Source organism: Lissotriton vulgaris, chromosome 7, assembly GCF_964263255.1.
Source record: "Lissotriton vulgaris chromosome 7, aLisVul1.2, whole genome shotgun sequence".
NCBI classification, from domain to species: Eukaryota; Metazoa; Chordata; class Amphibia; order Caudata; family Salamandridae; genus Lissotriton; species Lissotriton vulgaris.
The window spans coordinates 847,343,775-847,365,091 of NC_141695.1; positions in this window are offsets into that span (position 1 = coordinate 847,343,775).

The window sequence follows — 21,317 nt, forward strand, 5'->3', positions numbered from 1 at the left end:
GTTCTGAACTTTTGGAAGACGGGAGGGAGTGACCCTCCCGGCCGTATTTATTAAAATATGAAACAAAATTAAAACATTAAAATAACAGTTTCATATTATGTACAATTTCATTACCACATTGCGATGTTTGGCTAACCTTAACATATTCTCTAATACAAAGGTTCTCCTAGCCGAACTAACATCCTACAAAACATTTAACTTGAAATTTTGAAATTGTACATCCTAACGTTTAAGGGCCAACTGCAAGGTCGTAACCGGTGTCAAGATCCCTAAACCAGAAATATCCCCCTCACTTGTGAGGGGCGACCGCACCGAGGTGTACCTCAAGTGCAACTACCAATTTCCCTTGACTTGACGGGGGCCCCAATAAACTCGACGCCACTTAAAGGTCGTCCGAGGACTCGTGTGAGGTATCTAGAAGGTAGCGTAGACCCCCCCCCAAACCCCACACAACTTACCACATCTGCCGTCGCAGATGTCCTGGCCCCAGGAAATTCTCCAGGAGGGGGCTGTAGCCCCTCCTACCCAGGAAGGGGTCTTGACCGCCTTTCCTTTCCTTTCGGCGGCCCATCCTTAGAAGGGACCGCCTCCCCGTTGAGGGGCCAATGGCCACCTCCCTCGAGCGCTCCCATCCGTAATGGGTGACGCCCACTCATAGGGATCTTCCAATTAGTGCTCACCGATCATGACCTTACCGCCCGACCAAAATAAATACGACAATTCTAAACTAAATGACTAATTTACTTAAAAGACAGTAACACAACAACTTTATTAAAAGCATGCTTACTGATCAACACTTAGAGCAGGATTTCTTTATTTGCAAAATATACCACAAATTGACCATTCTTTATTGCATATTCAAAGTCACCACGATACTAATCCGAACCTGCAAACAAAATTAGAGTTACCACATCAAACTTTATTCAAAACCACTTGCTGTCCTCAGGGGCTGGTGGGTGGGTCAAAAATTGGCTCTTCGTTCCGTCTCGAGCTCACGTGCAGCGAGGTGGTGCAGCTTCAGAGCACAGGAACAAGAGGATGCTTCCTTGGCTTGTTGCTTCTTTTATCCGTCTTCAGGGCGGGCGTAAATCCGCCCCTGCCTGCCCCAGTGGCGTGGCCGGCCGCGTCAGTGTCTAGGCCAGCCCACTCTAGGGCGGGAAAAAGGCGCGCCCCGGCTACGCCGCTTCGGGCATACCAGCCGAGACTTGCCTCCCGCCCAAGATGGCTTCCCGGGGGATCGTGGTACTCCGCCATACGTTCGGGGGGACCGAATGGTCGCCCCTTTCCATATGGCTGAGATACCCGCCACCCCCTCTCAACACAATCCCCAAGGAAGGGAAACCGGAAACAGTTCTGAACTTTTGGAAGACGGGAGGGAGTGACCCTCCCGGCCTTATTTATTAAAATATGAAACAAAATTAAAACATTAAAATAACAGTTTCATATTATGTACAATTTCCTTACCACATTGCGATGTTTGGCTAACCTTAACATATTCTCTAATACAAAGGTTCTCCTAGCCGAACTAACATCCTACAAAACATTTAACTTGAAATTTTGAAATTGTACATCCTAACGTTTAAGGGCCAACGGCAAGGTCGTAACCGGTGTCAAGATCCCTAAACCAGAAATATCCCCCTCACTTGTGAGGGGCGACCGCACCGAGGTGTACCTCAAGTGCAACTACCAATTTCCCTTGACTTGACGGGGGCCCCAATAAACTCGACGCCACTTAAAGGTCGTCCGAGGACTCGTGTGAGGTATCTAGAAGGTAGCGTAGACCCCCCCCCAAACCCCACACAACTTACCACATCTGCCGTCGCAGATGTCCTGGCCCCAGGAAATTCTCCAGGAGGGGGCTGTAGCCCCTCCTACCCAGGAAGGGGCCTTGACCGCCTTTCCTTTCCTTTCGGCGGCCCATCCTTAGAAGGGACCGCCTCCCCGTTGAGGGGCCAATGGCCACCTCCATCGAGCGCTCCCATCCGTAATGGGTGACGCCCACTCATAGGGATCTTCCAATTAGTGCTCACCGATCATGACCTTACCGCCACAGGCCGGATAGTTGACCGGCTATCCGGACCCCCCACAACACTCCTACCTAAAGGTCATGTCTTAAAGTCTTTAGCCAAGCTATCAAGTCTCCTATGAGTAACTCGTTCCCCACCCGGGATAAATGAACACCATCCCCCAGATACATACTGTCACCAGTAATACAACCATGCGGAATAGAATGCAGAGTATTGGAACGGAACAATCTACTCACTTTGTTATTAATTTTCCTTACTGAATGATTCAGAGCAGAAACAGAAATAGCCCCCCGCCATACTTTTCGTGGGATCATATGGGACCATGCAATTGTGCACCCTGGAACTCTTCTCGCTAACCAACTTACAGTGGAAAGCATCGCCTCTAGAAGAAGTCGTCTACCAGTGGTGACCAAATCATTGCCCCCGAGATGTACTATGACTATAGACGGCGGTGACCTCGTCCGCCCTAGCAAACCCTCGAAAAAATGATTGAAACTGGTCAATACAGAGTCCGCCCCTTCCGTAGAAGGACACACTGTACCCGTATTCCCCAGCCACGTGAATCATGTCACCTGCTTTGAATACGTCCGCGGCACGCCTCACGTATGAGTGGCCCACGACCCACACCTCCTTTTTCACAGCCGGTGATGTCTGACCGCTGGCCCGGTGATGGGTCGACTGCATAGTCCGCCCCGCCTCGTAGGCTTGCGCAACTGAAACCAAACAAAAACAAGAAGAGTGAGTACATCATTACAGCTTCACAACATGTGCAACCGCACATACCTTTTATAACAATTGGAGGACCAACGCCCCACACGTTTAACTTGTTCGACATTCAGACCCCTGGCTGTAGCCTCTGTAGCAGCCCCTATCCGAAAGGAATGGGTCCCAAACTCGCCCGGGTTCAAGCCCACAGCGGCAATCGACATCGCAAGCACCCGCTGAAACTAAAACCTCGTCAGTGGGGTGGCGTCAGCGTGTCTCAACAAGGTCCCCCCCCATGATGCCACCCTTTGTGCTAAATATTCCTCTACACAACCCACCGGGCACATGGAGGACCCGGGAATCCTTTGTATGATTATGCAATCACCCATCGCACCCTGATCGGTCTTGGACCTGACAAACGAGACAGTGATTGTCCCCCCTCTGACCTGAACGTGCTCTCGGCACAGTCCCCCCATCACATCCTGCTTGTTCCTTGCCACTAGTTCGCTTACCCGCATAGCCCCATGGAATGCCAGCGTAAAAGCGGCTCGGAATAACACTGTTTCATACTGGGATGAACACGTTGCAGGGAGTATGGATAATAACAGGGCCAACCTATCCAAACCTATCGGGCGCCTTTCATCTACTCTGCGACCCTCTAGGCGTTGCCACCCACGTAGCGCTTTTTGCACAACGAAAGACGCTGTCGGGTCCTGGATCCCATGAGCCCTAGCCACAAAGGAAATGGCGGCCCGATGCCTCTGGGCCGTAGCCACTGATTTGCCTGCCTGATGTAAAGACAGCAGGAATTTCACTACCAACTCCTCCTGGCCCCAAAGCTCCCCTCTAGCAGCCCCCAAAAAGGCCCAATAGGAACGGAACGCCCCTTCATATGCCTTCCTCGTCCTGGGTGCTAAACTCTCTCCCACGAGGTTACGAAGTTCGGGGCACCGAGAGACCAGAGAGCTTCGGGAAAGGGTGCCGCCACCGGGTCCGCTGTGGGCAGAAAACCCCAGAAGGCCTGCATACGAAAACGAGAAAGCGCATCAGCCGCCTGGTTCATCACACCCGGCACATGTCTTGCCTTAAATAGCACATTCAATTGCATACACAGTAATACAATTTCCTTGAGCAATCTCAGAATCCATTTGCATCGTGCTGCCTGGCTATTGATACACTCAACCACGGTCATGTTATCAGACCAGAATACCACAGAGTGATCTCTGAACCCCTCGGGCCAAGTTCTCAGGGCCACCAGAATGGGGAAAAGTTCCAGAAAAGCAATGTTACTTGGCAGTCCACTATCATGCCACCATGACGGCCATTTTTGTGCCGACCACTGAGTGCTGAATATGGCACCAAAACCAATGCTCCCTGCCGAATCCGTCCACAGCCCCAGCTCCTCAGAGGACACCGCCGGTTTGTTCCAGACAATTCGACCATTGAAATCCGCCAGAAATGCCAACCAAATGCGCATGTCCTGGCGAACCTCTGCCGAGAGCCTTGTGCGATGATGACCCTCCTTCAGGCCGACCATGGCTTGAGCGATCGAGCGGGAAAAGGGGCGGGCCATCGGTATTACTCGTAGGGCAAAATTCAACTGTCCCACCAATTGTTGTAATTGATGTAGCTTAACCTTAGACTCACTTATACACGTTTGCAGGCATGCCCTGAATCTTAACACTTTGTCTCCTGGTAAACGAAAACAACCTTCTTCGAGCCGAGCTCGATCCCCAGAAACTCGAGGCAAGTCGAGGGACCCACAGTCTTACCTGGTGCCAATGGCACGCCAAACTGATTCATCAGGACACAACATTCAGTCAAAGCCTGTCCACATTCCGGATCCCCGGCTGCCCCCAGAAACAAAAAGTCATCGAGGTAATGCATAACATGTTGAAACCCCGTCTTCCTTGTGAAGACCCATTGCAAGAAACAACTGAACTTTTCAAAATAGGCACAAGATATAGAGCACCCCATTGGCATACACCTATCCATGTAATAGTGACCCTGAAACATGAAACCAAGGAGACGCTGATCGTCTGGATGTACCGGGAGCAACCGGAACGCTGACTCGATATCAGATTTTGCCATCAGCGCACCGGGCCCCAGGCGATTCAATATGGCCACGGCCTCATCGAAGGATGCGTACCGCACCGAACACACTTCCGGGTCTATCGCATCGTTTACGGAAAGACCACGTGGGGCTGATAAATTATGTATCAGCCGAAACTCACCCGGGTCCTTCTTGGGGACCACCCCTAAAGGGGAACAAACAAAGTTAGCAACTGGTGGCACATTAAATGGACCGGCGACTCGACCTCGAGTAACCTCTTTCCCGATCTTTTCCTGTACCACGGTCGTATGTTGCAAGACCGATATCTGGTTTTTACATTTCGCTACACCCTGAAACTCCCCCACTGGGATGCGGAAACCATATGAAAACCCGTTCCGCAACACCCCAGCGGAAGCGTGATCCGGGTATTCGCTGAGCCAGGGAATCATTGCCATGGTATCAATCGGAGTAGGTAAAGGCGCCCCTCGGACTATGTTAGACCTGTTTGGCGCCACCTCTACCCCCATTATCACCCGTTTTGGCTCTGCACATGGACTCAGGATGGGATGATTGCCCACACCCACCACATTCGTGCCTAAATTTGCATGACCCCTGGGGCCTGGTACATTTACCCCTGTTAAAGTTCCAACAAATCCCCCTCTTTCCTGCGTTGCCGATTGGCCTCGAGTGGTTGTCGTTACTCGTACTTGATCGAAAGGGCGTCCCCGCATATTGGCGGGAGGATTCACCCACGCTACTCCCTACCAATGGCAACTTCAACATACCAGTATCTTCCATTTTGGACCAAGACACAGAATCATAACAATCCCAAGTTAAGTTTTTATCATGTTCTTTCGCTTTTCTGAAAATATTATCGTAACAGAACCATTGATTGCCCTCGTGTGATACAGAATACCCCATGATCCGTGACTGATAAATCGGCAATTCGGACAGCAAGTCGGGCCTACGTTCACCCATGATGGATGTAAAAATCCCCCATGCTTTGCCCCAATTGCCAATGTTTTCATTTACCTTAAAGGCGGCCATCTTTGCGCGCCAAACACTCGGATGCATGAGCTCCTTCTGGCTCTTAACATGCTCCATCTCATAATGATCGGTAAGCAACGAGAAGATGTTTATATACTCCTCTGCCCATATCGTCTCTTTGATAGCCAGAGGGACATGTTGACCCAACTTTTCCCTTCGAGAGAGTGCAGACTCATCCCTTGCAATCGGCAATGGCCGCTTACCTGAACCGGAAGCTGTATCTGCGACTGGACCTATCCCAGGTGGTTTCTCTACTGCCGCAGCCGGCGATGGTGCCTTCGTCGCTTCCCTTGTTTCACGCAGTTGCTTCATCAACACCTGCGCGTCGTCAGCCGTGGCGCCCTTGCTACCTTTACCCAACCACGCTGCTAATTGTGCTGCCAGCTCGGGCGGCATATCTTCCCCGGACACGGGGGTGACCACCACGGGAATCGTATTCCCCTCCTCCGGCACGGGAGTTGGTTCTTCGAGTGGGGTACAGGGAACCGGGATGTCTCCCCCAGCTGCTCCCCTTCTGGGCCTCTTGCCTTTTCCTCCTGGAGCTGCTCCTGCCAAAGGACGTTTCGGTCCCCCTTCCTCGTCTTTATCCGCCATTCGCTTCTTTAGGTCGGTCACCTCTTTCATAAGAACACGCAGCATCTGGTCGGTAGTCATTCGCTTTCCCGCTTTCTTGGGCATTCTCCGACAGAGTATCTGCAAAACAAACAAGAAAGATTACAACGCTCAAAAATTGGCTCTTTGTTCCGTCTCGAGCTCACGTGCAGCGAGGTGGTGCAGCTTCAGAGCACAGGAACAAGAGGATGCTTCCTTGGCTTGTTGCTTCTTTTATCCGTCTTCAGGGCGGGCGTAAACCCGCCCCTGCCTGCCCCAGGGGCGTGGCCGGCCGCGTCAGTGTCTAGGCCAGCCCACTCTAGGGCGGGAAAAAGGCGCGCCCCGGCTACGCCGCTTCGGGCATACCAGCCGAGACTCGCCTCCCGCCCAAGATGGCTTCCCGGGGGGATCGTGGTACTCCGCCATACGTTCGGGGGGACCGAATGGTCGCCCCTTTCCATATTTTGTGTTTTCTTCTACTTTTGGTTACTTTAAAACTACCTATTTTTACCTCTTCTTTTATTTACTTTTTCCCTATTCTCTTTCCTAGTTATTATTTCCATTCCTGTCCAGGACCATGGCAAAGGGAGCCGGGAAGGATAAGGGGAAGGGTCCCGCACCCCGTACCCGGCTCCCATGCGGGCGATTGCGGGGGTGGGCAAGTCACAGCGGAGGAGGTGGCCGCACTGGTTTATTATGTGCAGCGCCGCCTCCCCAAGACCATTGCGGCAGGCGGCAGGATCGCTAGCGGGTATGGGCTTCGGGAGCGTCGGAAGCTGTGGGAGAAGGTGTGCCGGCCTATGTATAAACACTCTCGGGTCCGGCGCACCTACAACCAGGCCACGCACCGGTGGTCCGAACTCCTGGACCGTGAACACGACCTGCTCGACCTGCTAGGCATCGAGATCCCCGGGCTTGGTGAGTAGTAGTAGCTATTTAATCACTACTCTGTTTTCTTCTGCTCTATGTGTTATCATATTGCGAATTTTTGTTTTTTCTGAAGAGCAATAATGCTGCAGATTAGATTGTAGGTAAATTATGTTTCAAAATGTTCTGTGATTGCATTTCAGGTGCACTACTCTCCTGCTCAGTGGTAGTGCGACTATGCTTATTTGTTTTCAATTTTTTGTGCTCATTTCATTGGCCTGAGTAATTATGTATGAGTGTACTTTACAGAACTGCGTAATGCTAGACACTAAGGGGCAGATTTACAATTACTGGCGCATCCCTGCAAATTAGCAGGGATGCGACAGTAATTGTGCGCCACGCCTTCACCACCCATGGTGCGCCGCATTTACAATGCGGCGCACCATGGGGCAAAAATGGCACAGAAGTATCATGCATCTGTGCCCTAAAGGCAGCGCATTGCTGGAGTTGCGTCGCACGCAGCTCCAACAATGCTCTGGGGTGCCCTATCTCCCCAATGCTGCGTCTAGCCGTACGTCTGTTTCAAGCAGGCGCAGGGTTTTGAGTGACGCAGCATTGGCCTAAAAGTGACTGAGTGAAATCTTGTAGATTTCACTCAGCCACTTTTAGGATGCGTTCCTGCGCAGGAACGCCCTCCCTTGCACTGGAACACCCCCTGATGGCGCAGGGCTTTACAACGTGATGCATCTCCCAGATGCGTCACGTTGTTAATATACCCCGCACCATGGCGCCTCTTTTGCGCTGCCGCTGTGTCACAAAAGTCACGCAACGATGGAGCAAAAGAGCCGCAAGGGACTTGTAAATTTGCCCCTAGAGACTCAAGTCCAGTCCTTCCTTTGTACACCTGCCACTAAGAAGAGATAGTGGTGGTGGATTGATAGTTTGAGTATTTTAATGACTGGTTATGTAGTAGGAAACTTACTTTTTAGTGTTCTCACTGGTCTGCATTCACGATGGACTTTGTCTGTCACTTCGCGTGCTGCGGAGTGCTGCCTGCCAGTCCTAGTCGAACCTTTTTGTAGTTGGTTTAGTGAGTTACATAACTTTCCAAATCGACGGTCCGCGAATCCAGCAATACTAATATCCTAGTAGACCACATCAGATAGGTCAATAAATGTAGTGCAATTGTTGTCTATTTGCTATTTCCCCGAAATAATTTGTTATTGTTCTTTTGAAATGTTTGATTTGGTTGACAAGAAGCATCCATGTTTGGGTCTTTCTTTCATATTGCACATCAGCTCCCCCCAGGGGCAAGAGGACTGAGGAGGAGGTAGCGGTGCCGGCGGAGCAGGAACCGGAAGGCCAGGATCGGTCCGGCGAGGGCTCCTCTGCTGGCCCCAGTAGGTTTTCATGTTAATATTAATAATTATACTTCCCTATCTTTTAGAGTACCTATATTTTACTAATGTTCCTCATTCGATTTTTTCTAAATCGTCTTTGATCTTCTTGTAGACTGTTTCGAAATTCTTATCCTGCCTCTACTATGACTCCCTGTGGTACTACTAGATTATTATTATTAGTCTGTTTGTGTAGCTAACTAAGCTTGCACAGTTGGCAAAAGGTGTTAAACGAAACTCCCATTCTATTCAGCAATAGCTCTATGCACTGAGTGCAGTCCTCTGGGTTGTCCATGATGTCTTTTGAAGTCTTCTAAATGTTTATGCTTTGACAATTCCCAACAGTAAAATGTCAATGACCACCAAGAAAGAATAAGATACTAGTTTACTTTTTGATTGGATAGGAGGACAACCCATACTACTATTGTTGCAGGGACATTTCTGCACAAACAGAACTATGGACACTAAATAGTGCATTGTTTATCAATTATAATAGGCGCAGTTAGACTTTCCACATACCTCAGTCATAACAGAATTTGAACCCCCAATCTCCTTACTGACTAGCTAGTGTGGCAGAGTCATTTAGCTCCCTAATTCATCGATGATTGATCCCCAATGATGATTATCCAACCCAGGACATAAGACTACGGAGTCAGAGTCCAGAACTGTCAGAGCCACAGACTCATGCTTGCAAATTGCAAACCCTTTCGCTCACTCACTCATGACTAAAAACCACAGAGTCTATGTAAGTTTTAAAGCTTTATTAAAAGTAAAAACATTTATTAAAATCAAGTTCATCTTACAACCTAAACGGTGGATTGAAAATGGAAACGTGCTTAGTGATTTCACACATTAATTGTGGGCGAGCCCTCACCTGGTTGGAACTTCAAATCTTCTTTGTGGTGCTGAATAGTTGCTGACTCCGTCCTAGTGATGATGATCTGATCTTGCTCTTGTTCTTAGAAGGGAAGCTTCTGTCTGTTATGAGAAAAATGGTGCGTATTAAAAAGCAAGCATTCATCAGTTGTGCCAAAAAGTGTAGCAAGACAACACCCTTCCCTGAAAAAAGGGCAATTTTTAATTTTGACTAGACAGTCACAAATTATTAAGTTTGTTTGTGTAGTCGTAGTGACATTGTTTCATTCCTATACAAAATACTAGGGAGTGGTTTATATGGCATCTAAGAATCTGAAATGTATTTTCTAGGCGGAACATCGGCACAACCATCCATCGGTGCCGGGGCCAGCGCGGAGGTGGGCACTCGTTGGGCGGAGGCGGTGCAACAGCCAGCGGAAACTGCTGTGGGGGATGCCACGGTAGTGGCGGACAGTGGTAAGCTATTATATTCCTTACTTATTGAGATTGCAGACTGCAGAGTGTGCTCTCTGCAAAGGTGTATATGTTGTACAGTGCAAGTATACTATACTGTTAAGAAGACTTACAAATTTAGAACTAAGTTTTTTTCAACCAGGTAGTAGCCTCCTCTAAATTGACTTCAACTCAGCTGTGAAAGTTTTTTCGAGAATCCAAGTCAGATCAGAGATGAACTTGATGGATGGGATGAACGAAAAGGGAAAGAAGGGTGTAAGTAAGTGTGGAAGGACGAGCGAGTTAAAAGTAATGATGACTGGCAAAGAATGATACGTGTTTTTGAATGCTGCCCGAGGTGGCTGGGAATATGATGCATGGCCGGTTGAAGGATGAAGCAAGGATGGGTGGAAGGAGAAAGGGAAGAGGACTGCCTGGGTGGGTAAAACAGAAACTGTATGTGTGCTCAATATATCCTTTGGTTGAAATTCAAATGAAAGTCAAGCACATATGCATGGCTTGCGGTTTCCAAAATAAAATGAAAATGTTGTTTTCCCATGAGAAAAAGTAAGGTTTGTCCAGTTGAGACATTAAGAAGAACGATTGACTATTACTTTGAATGGATGGATGCCTGGATCATGCTACTATCTGACTCATAGATAGCATATGTGTATATAGAGAGAGTAGACGGTCACTGGATGAACTAAGTGTTACTTTGAAGAGCATGTAACACCGCACCCGCACGTCCGTTCCAGTGTAGGAAAGGCAAGGAAAAGAAGTTGTAATTTTTCCGAATACTACCATGAATAGTAGCAGTAGTTTGTATTGCAAGCATAGCATATATCCGGCGATTACGGGGGCCAATCACTACCTCTGTTAATAATTTTAGTACAACTCTGTCATTCATGTGTGGCCTATCAGTGTCCACTCAATAAAAAACAAAGCACCTAAAGTCATCCCATATGTAATCAAATACATATCCTGTGAAGGGATAGATAATCATATTATTTATCTTCTTCATTTTCCTTTTCTAGTAGTCATTGGCGCTGTAGGGTGAAAGTTAAATTAATTAAGCAGTAGCCCTTGTAACAGAGTATTCTCAGTGCCACCCATAATAGAAAAGTAAGAGCTTCACCACCTGCATGTACTGGACTGGTACAGTAACGCAAGCCTGTGTCATCATGGCGTGCGTCTGTTTTTCTCGGTGCAAGTTGACTGCGCTGGCATTATGCCGGCTTCCAGAAGTTTACGTACCAATTTCGCTAAACAAGAGAGAAGAAGAAGAATAAGACTGGTGTACTGTCATAGTCGGCTCTAATGTAGTGAGTCCATAGTGCTCTTAGAATTGATTCCTGAAACTCCCACTAATGTTAGAGCAAGGCTGAAGAAGTGGGAGGTTAGATAGATACAGGCCACATATGTTATGTACTGTGCTTGCAAGTTGCTAGTTCTACTGTGACACAACTTTCTGCTGAATTATTTTGTGTTAATCTTAAAGAGCATTGGTTACAGACTATGTTTTTCTTTCTTCATATAGATGCTCCTTCAAAACTGTCACGGAAGTTGCTGGCTAGACGGGCCCGGCAAGGGAAACTGGAGGCGACTGTCGCCGAATATCGGCGGCTGGTGGCCCAGGAGGAGGAGGACACGCAGTCGACCTCCACAACATCCACAGAGCCAGCTGCATCCTCCTCCGCGCTCCCTGGGTCAGCCAGTCAGTGCAGGCCTCCAGCGGTACGGAGCCGTGGTACCGCAGCCACCCGCCACCGCCAAGCAGCCAAAAAATCAGCTGCCCCCCACAGCAGGTGCAAGGCACGCTTACACCGCCTAACCCTCAGGGTGTCCTACCTTGAGCAGGAGCAGAAGAAAATGAAAATCCTGCTCAAGAACCTCCGCAAGGAGCATGACCACCTGGCCAAAAAAGTACACCGGCGGCGGCATTAGAGGAGGAGAGACTGTCCCTTGCCCCTTTTTTAAAGACTTTTGGGGGGTGGGAATTAGGAGTTGTGTTTTTTGGACTTTGGGGACTTTTTATTTCACAGACATTCTTTGGGGTTAGGTAGGGGGGTGGGTCGGGTCTTGTGGGATAGTTTATTTTTGTTAGGGATATAAATAATTATTACTTTCAACTTAAACATAGCATACATGTTTTTACTGCAGTTGAGGCTGGAGGGTGGGGGGTTTAACTGTAAGTTTGTTTTCCTGAAACTTAAGTGGCTTCTTGATTCAAATTGTGTAAGTAATTATTGCCTAAATGTTTACAAGAGTAAGTGCCTCTCACAGAGTTAGTGAATTCAATTGTCCTAGGACTTTACTAGTACTACCGTCAGTCTCTCGTCTCTCCTACTACTCCATTATTCTTCCTCCCCCCAAACGCTTATCTTACCTGTAATTCGTGTTTGAAAATGGGGCTAGGCACAGGGCTGGCTGCATGGCAAATGGCGATTAAGGTTGGTAATCCTGGGCGGATGAAATGGCATCATTGCGGTGGTACTAGTGGTGGTACTCAGTGGCAGTTGCAGCATATGAAAAAAAAGAAAATTAAACCTTGATTGGCCTGAGCGGAGCATTAGAACGGTACGATAGATACTATAGCATGTGACAGTACACTAGAACAGTGCCATAATGTAGCCTCACAAATGCTAAAGTATTGAAAGTATAACTACTACTTGCGTGGAATTTGACATTGGCTACTACTACAAGAAATAGTACTGAAGGTGAAGGACACAGCACCGTAATCATTTGCCACGTGTAGGAGGAGGATGTTCTTCATGATCAATCCAGTTGATGGCGCCCATGAAAATCTGCTTTGATTTGCCAATAGTCATGGGTCTGTGTCAAGCTGAGTAAGAATATATCCTCAGATTCCTTCACCAGCCTTGAAATGTAATTCATTTTCAGTTGCTATGACCTTATCCTCCCCAGCAAGTGTGTGGAAATATTGCTGTCATTTACTCACACATCAATGAAAACCTCAGAGCCCAGGGGAAGAGGGTTAGGGTTTGGAAATTGGATGGGAATGGGTTTTTTGGGGAAAGTTTTGTAGAGAGAAGAAAAAAAACACAGCATGGACAAACAACAAATGAAGATAAACAAACCTTTGGATACGAAGATATCCATAAATCTTTTAAGGGACATAAAGGAAGTGCATGCACTACTGCAGGCATGAAGTTGATTGATAAATGGATGGTTAGATTACTTAAACTAAGTAGTACTTTCTAATGAATGAAAGAATGCAACAGTACAGGGCTGCAGTAATTATGCGTTTTCACTTGCCTATCTCTGCACTCAGAGAAACACTTTGTTCATTAAATTAGTTTGAAAAATAGCAAAGTAAAACCATACAATGGCTGGAGGGATGAATTTAGAAGCAGAGAACAAAGAAATGCAGAGTCACACTCATAGAAGTTCACAGCAATAACATTACTTAAAAGATAAGTAGAAATGAATGGATACTGTTACTGTATGTTGTTGTACTTGTCCTGTTGAATTTGGGAAGTTGCATGCATCCAGCCATTCCTCTTATTTGCGGTACTCCTCCATTCCATCTGACGCTCCGTTGATCAATGTTGGTGACCAGAAGACACCCTGTCCACTGCCTGCCTGGCGGATGCTGAATTGCGGCTCGCTAATGTGAAGTCTGACTTCATCCTTTTTCCCATTGCACAGGGTGAAAGCCGCCCTGTAAATGTTGATGGAAAAACAGGAAGTGATATTAAAACACCACTGAGAAAAAAAAATAAGGTACGTACGCTGTGTAGTGCAAAAAGTCACACTTTCAGTTTCAGAATTGACAGTACAATAGTTTCGAAAGGGGGTAGTCTGAGTCTCCTTTTGAAGGATAAATAAGTATGGGTGAATTTTGCGGCTCTTTCCCCTCAAGCTAGGTGTACTTTAAACTACGATTTTAGAACAAAATTATACCTTCCCAGCAGTGCTCCCAGACCCTTAAACCCAGTCGCTAAAATGTAGAATACCCCCAATCTGACCCCAAAAAACGTGCGATACTGCTACCTGTCTGAGGCCTAGTGGAAAATGGTGACAAAACGTACTTTGAAAGTAAAGTAGGCCCAAATCCCCCTTTTTACACCATGTATTTTCTTCAAACCACTTGCAACCAAAATTAGACATTTCTCAACAAGTGCTCCAAGAGTAGACCCCAGAACCCAGTTGCCAAAATCTCAAATATCCCCAAACACATGCAATACTGCTAACCCTAACGAGCCCTAAGTTAAAAATAGTGTCAAACGCTTTCTTCAACTTGGCCCTAACTCCCCTTTGCCACTATGGATTTTCTCCAAACCACTTGCAATCAAAACTATCCATACCCAGCGTTGCTCCAAGACCCCCCAACCCCCCCCGAACACCGGGAACCCCCCCAAGCAGGCCCCCGAAAACACGAAAGTACCGAAAACTCTGGAAAGTGAAAAACTTTTCCACCATGGATTTTCTCCAAAACACTTTTATCTGGTATTAGACCTTCCCAGCAATGCCCCCAGACCCGTCAACCCAGGCAAAAACAATTTTAACACCCCCAAACAGGCAAAAAGCAAAAATGCAAAAATGGGGACTTTGACAAATTTACAGCCAAAAAGCAGAATCATTTAGGCATCATTCCCAAATCACTCCGTGCGCGCACTGCAGCTAGGCCCTAACTCCCCTTTGCCACCATGGATTTTCTTCAAACCACTTGCAATCAAAACTATCCATACCCAGAGTTGCTCCAAGACCCCTCAACCCCCCCCCCCCCAAACACCAGGAACCCCCCAAGCAGGCCCTCGAAAACACAAAAGTGAGCGAAAACTCTGAAAAGTGAAAAAAAAATTCACCATGGATTTTATCCAAAACACTTTTATCCGGTATTAGACCTTCCCAGCAATGCCCCCAGACCGGTCAACCCAGGCGAAAACAATTTTAACACCCCCAAACAGGCAAAAAGCAAAAATGCAAAAATGGGGACTTTGACAAATTTAGGCCTAGTTCCCAGATCACTCCATGCGCGCTCTGCAGCTAGGCCCTAACTCCCCTTTGCCACCATGGATTTTCTTCAAACCACTTGCAATCAAAACTATCCATACCCAGCGTTGCTCCAAGACCCCCCAACCCCCCCCCAAACACCAGGAACCCCCCAAGCAGGCCCCCAAAAACACGAAAGTGAGCAAAAACTCTGAAAAGTGAAAAAAATGTTCACCATGGATTTTATCCAAAACACTTTTATCCGGTATTAGACCTTCCCAGCAATGCCCCCAGACCCCTGTAGCCACCCGCAAAAAAGCAGAACACCCCCAAACAGGCAAAAAGCAAAAATGGGCCTACCTTCAATTCAGTCCAAATGCGCTCTGCAGCTAGGCCCTAACTCCTCTTTCCCACCATGGATTTTCTTCGAATCACTTGCAATCAAAATTATGCTTTCCCAGCAGTGCTCCCAGACTCCGAGACCCTCTCCCACAAATCTAGAACACCCCCAAACAGCCCCCAAACACATGCAATACTGGCATATTCAAAACATGGCAAATTGCGCTGTTCACAAAACATTGCTGTTTTCAGCACTTCCACTACTTCGATCCTCTTGAAACTTACCTGGACAGTCACTTGTTCCAGCGATTCACAAGAATCTCAGCAAGGCAGAACAAAATCGAACCACTGCGCTCTTTGAAGAAGAAGAAGAAGAAGAAGAAGAAGAAGAAGGTCTACGACTAGTTTTCACTTAGTTTTCACCCAAACACACGCGCCTGCAAAACACCCAAAAAGGCCACAATTCTGCCACTTCTGGACCAAAGAACATCAAACCCCCCTAAAACCTTTCCAACATCATTATTAACGAGCCTGCATCGGGCCCCGAGCCCTAGACTCAGTGTGAACCATACCAACTTAAACCCAAAAACCCTAGTAAATCGCACTGAACCCCAAACCCTAGATATGCTTTGTCTGTCTGTGTCAAAGAGCCTAGGTATGCTACATCAGAAGGATGCTTCACTCAGTGGTGCCTGCCTTGACCGTCTGCATGGCTCTGTCGCAAGCATGGGCCAAAAATCCGTTCCGCTCAAGAATTTGCGATTTTACGGTAATTTCGCGAGATTTGCGAAATACCGAAAAACAGCAAATTTTGCAAACATAACGGATGTTTGGCCCAAGCTTGAGGCAGTGCCATGCAAAGGGTCAAGGCAGGCACCACTGAGTGAAGCAACCTGATGTAGCATACCTAGGCTCTTTGTCAGACAGACAAAGCATATCTAATGGTATGCAGCAAGCCACATAGCCCCAATTTTACATGAACTGCTGTCTGGAGTGTACTCTGCCTTGCATTACAACAACAGTACACTGCCTCGCCCTCGACCACTACATACCACGAACAGACAGACATGTAGTTCTGCTGTAGTAGTTGTTGTAGACTGGTTTACCTGTTTGCCACTCACGAATTGGCCATAGTTCTTCCGTAAACCGACGCTGATGATTCATCCATCCCAATGAGTTACTGTAAAGAAAAAAGATATATTATTTAATCAATCATCATGGTATATTGGCAAGTGAGTCCGCTCCAAGGACATTTTGCATATTGTGAAATGCAATATAGTGACCCCTGAATTTGAAGTACAATTTGAATTAAACGAGGTAAAAAAGAACAGAGTAGTTGACATGAGTTACAATTACTGTGTAAAAGATTAAATAATAACTAAGACAAGACATATGAATCATCATTTCATGCACAAAAAACAAACAGCAATTGGTTTCATCAGAGCCAGACAGTCATTGCTGTCCACTGCATTCCATCTTCTCAATTATTCATTACCTGTTCTACTTTTTGTCTGCATTTTCTTCGGAAAGTGAGGGCCCACAGGGCAGCCTCTCCTGTCAAAATCAGAAGTAACTCTGTCAGCAATCAGCAAGCATGTAGTCAGTCAGTAATTTCAGTCCCACTTGAGAGGACTCGTCGTAATCCATCCATCTGCCTTGAGGGAAATGGATAGGGGGAGTCTGGAGGAGGAGTATAAAGGAGCATGATTGAGTTGTGAACTTGTGAACCTCAGGAATGCAGACTGCGGCACCTTCAAATCAATAAGGAATATAAGATGAAGACAGTGCTGCTGATGGACTTGTTGTGATTAGGTGATTAGAGTTTTGTTGTGGTAAAAGTTGCAAAACAAAGAAAGACACACAGAATTAAAACTGAATAAGGACGAAAAAAAGGAAGTCATTTTCAGGGCTCGGTGTCAGGGAAGTAGAGCTTGTCCTCAAACTCCATGAATTGAGATGGGAGTAGGTCAGGTAACAGAGAAGAACTTCCGTCACCTAAGTCGGCGTCCCCTTCTTCCTGCGTGCATTCACGTACTTTATAATCTGGTGGTATGAAGTGCTGATTCATCTTGATCAGTGTTAACCTTTCCACATTTTTGGCTGAGAGGCGGGTCCTTTTTGAAGTTACAATGGCACCAGCAGCACTGAAAACACGTTCAGAAGACATTCTTGCGAGTGGGCAAGACAAATAATTTACAGCCAGGTTGGTGATCAGTGGCCATAGAGCCATTTTCCTGTACCAATACAGCAATGGGTTCTTATTAACAATGACCTCTGTTGGGTCATCCAGATAGGCCTGCACCATCGACTCAAGGTTCTCCATGGTTGCTCCACTTTGCGTACCATCTGTGGCCTTTGCAGCACTGGAACGATCAAACCCTTGATGAGTTAGCCAATCCGCTTCCGACAATATTATGGCTGGGCCTGGGGCAGGTGTGGATGATGATACGGTTGCTGCTGGTGTAGTTAACGGCTGTGAGGGAAAGTGACTCCCTTCGCCCACAGATTCAGAAGTGGAACTTGATGCCGGATGGCCTGCTGATTCAGTTGGACTTCTGCCGGCTCCTTGAATTTTCTGCCGATCTTTTTCGAACCGAGTGGCTGACACAGCTAGCCAATGTTTGTACTTTGAAACATCTGCTTCATCAAAAGGAATGAATGCTTTGCTGGCCACTGCCTTTTTGTATCGTGGATTCAGAATAGTGGCACAAATGTAATGTTGTTCTGTATGTATGTTTTTAAGCCTTTCATTGTCAACTAGGTGGCTTAATAACCTCTCCGCCAGATGATATTCGTCTTGCTTTTGAGCATCATCTCGGAACGTTGAAGTCACCGCCTTCAGTTGGTGCTCTAGCATGACCAACAATGGGATAGCTTTGCCCAAAGAACAGTACTCCCTGCTGACTTCACGCGTGAAGACCTCAAAAGGATGAAGAATGTCTGTCAGGCTTTTAACTAGCTTCCATTACTCCAACTCTAGCCTCATGTCTTTCATAGTAGAACCTAGTCGAAAGACATGCTCATTGATTACCATGCACTGCTCAGACAGACGCTCAAGCATGTAAAAGGTTGAGTTCCAACGTGTTGCCACCTCCTGGATGAGTCCTTTGACTGGCACTTTACGTTCATGTTGAATGCTCCTCAGCTCCTTCCGGGCCTTAAAAGAATGGCTAAAATGTGTGCAGATTCTTCGTAGGTGGTCAGTAACTTCCTGACTGTGTTTTCATTTTTCAAGAAATCTTGCACCAGGATGTTAATACTGTGCGCCAAACACTGCACTTTGAAATAGTCACCTTGCTGCATGGCCTTAACTATATTACTGCCATTATCCATGGAAACATAACCAACTATGCGATTTCTTGGTTGCAGCCATTCAGAGACCTTACTGTTAAACTCCTCCAAAATGTTTTCTGGAGTATGAGTTTTCTCCATGGCAAACATGGCTAATGTTGCATGTTTCGGAGTAGCTTGAAAAACTGTGTCCAGGTCAACAACTGCACTTGACTTGTCTCTAACCCCAGCAAAAGACCCTGCAAAAGAGACCCAGTGTGCAGTGATGCACATGTAATCAAGGGCTTGGCAACTGGTCCACATGTCTGTTGTCAAGTGGATAGTGTGAACAGCACTCTTCTGCAAAGCTGCCCCAATCACCTCCAGCACATCTTGATGTAGTGCTGGAACTGCAACTCTGGCAAAATAGGACCGGCTAGGAACCTTCCATTTAGGGCAGACTGTTGCCACTAATTATAGAAACCCCACCCATTCCACGAAAGAAAAAGGGAGAAGGTCCAGCGCTAGCATTTTAGCCAGCTTTGCGTTATACAGACGTACCGTTGGGTGGTTGCGTTCAAATGGCGCCTCCGACCAAAACATGCTTCTAATGGTGGGCTGGACCATTTTACGTGATGATGATGATGATGATGATGATGATGATGCAGACTTCAAACCAGTTAGGCTCATTGATGGACTTTTTTGCATTGGTGTCTGTCCCAGACTCTTAGTGTGCCTCATACATGTTGCAGGGGTAGAGGGTGTGGGCGCTACCACTGCAGTGCTGCTGCCAGGGGTACTGGGTGTACCAAAAAAAATGTTGCTCGATTCTTGACTTCCCCCCTGCACAATCAGCCCCTCGTCAGCATCAGATACAATGTGAATGGATACATTTGGATCAGTTCTACTTTGTTGGGCTTCCTCGATCTTACTTAGGTGCGTATACCACTGGATAGGGTGGTGTTGTTTGAGATGACCTCTCTGGCCTCCGGTACCATAGTTGGTACCAAGCTTACCCCGACTAACGGATACTTTACAAATCGAACAAACGACCATGTTTTCCGCCTTTGCGCTAACAGTAAAGAAGTCCCAAACTGGGGACTGGTGATGTCTGCTGGTGGTGGAGGTGCTACTTTGACTTTCAATGCCAGATGAAGTGGAGGATGGGCGTGGCTGAATTTGTTTCTGTTGTTCACTTACAGCCCCACTACTTGAGGTTCAGGTGGAAGGAGGTCCATGCCGGCCCTTCTGACTAAAAAAGATGGAAGCTGTAGGTCGTGTTGGCGTTGTATTTAACTGCGTTGGTGGTGGTACCAGTGCCACGCCGCCCATATCCCGCTCAGCAGCCATTCGGGATAGGGTCAAAATGTTTGTCTGCTGCATGCCCCCTCTGGCTGGAGTGATGACTGTGATGACTGGGTCGTCGTCAGACTGTTCATCAGCAGCAGAAGACACCACTTCTAGTTTTCATCATCACCCATTAGTCGAAGCCTTGCGGGAGCCTTCCTTTTAGGCTTAGCTACCTTTGTCGGCTCATGGCGTGACTCACTCTCAGACTGCATTGCTGGGTTCCAATCACAATCAAGGTCATCAGAATTAAGGGGGCTTGAAGAAGAACTTGTAGTAGTAGGAGTAGCCCTCCTTGACCTTTTTCTTGCTGGGGATCTGGAAGACAATGGATCATCATCAGGAGGAGTGGCTTCCTCGGATGAGACCTCCTCTTGAATATCAATTTCCTGATGTGCCCCTACTTCTGGAGGAACAAGCGTTGTAGGTAGTTGTGCTGGTCCATGAACCTCTAGTTGCACCTCTCCATGCACCTCTCCATGAGCCTCTCCTTGCGCCTCTACTTGCGCCTCTCCTTGCGCCTCTCCATGCGCCTCTCCTTGCCCATGTATTTGCGCTTGTACTAGTTGCACCTGTAGTTGTCTTTGCGGCTGTGGTTGTTGAACACTCGTCAGCTGAGTTACACCCGGCGATGATTGGATGGTACTTTCTTGTGATGAGCCAAGATCACTGGTCGATAGTGATTGAACAACCAAAGTGGCTGCCGCAGCAGCACTCATGTTCTTGGACCTAACTTGGCGTGGTGGCACTGAGCATAATGAAGCGGAGGTGCTGCTTCCAGCTTGGTCCCCAGCGGACACCGCTGCTGCTGCAGGCGTAGTTTGTTTCCCAAAAAAGGTGTCGGTGGGCACACAAGTCTCCTTGGTAGGTGGTGCCACTTGCTTCTTCTGCTCCTTCTAACTGGCAGTGGCACTGGCAACTTTTTTTCGCTGAGGTGCTACGATCAACTTTCTTTGGGGCCATCTTCTTCAGATGTCAGAACAGCAGGCCACTGTAGCACGAGTTGCAGAGTTGTCTTGTCTGTGGCCACACGTGACGTCACGTTGTGCTGCACACACCGCTGGAGGACTTCTTCCTGGCACTGGTGGTTCTCTTGTGCACCTAAAAGCAATGGAAGCCAGAGGAACATCAGTTATACACCCCAAAAAGTCGAAAAACACTCAAAAATCACCACAATTCAATGCCATCCATGCCCTCAATGATGTTTAAATTCAAGACACCCCACAGAAAGACTAGGCCCATGCACCACTGAGTACCCCTGGGCATAATGGTTGAAAGCAAGGCAAACTGGGTGCAGGCCTGAGCACAATGCCTGGCTTCAAAATGGCCCCTTGACCCCCACCACATGGTCAATCCCTGCCTGTCCCAGGACTCAAAATGGCCCCCACCCATATGGCCAGGCCCCAACAA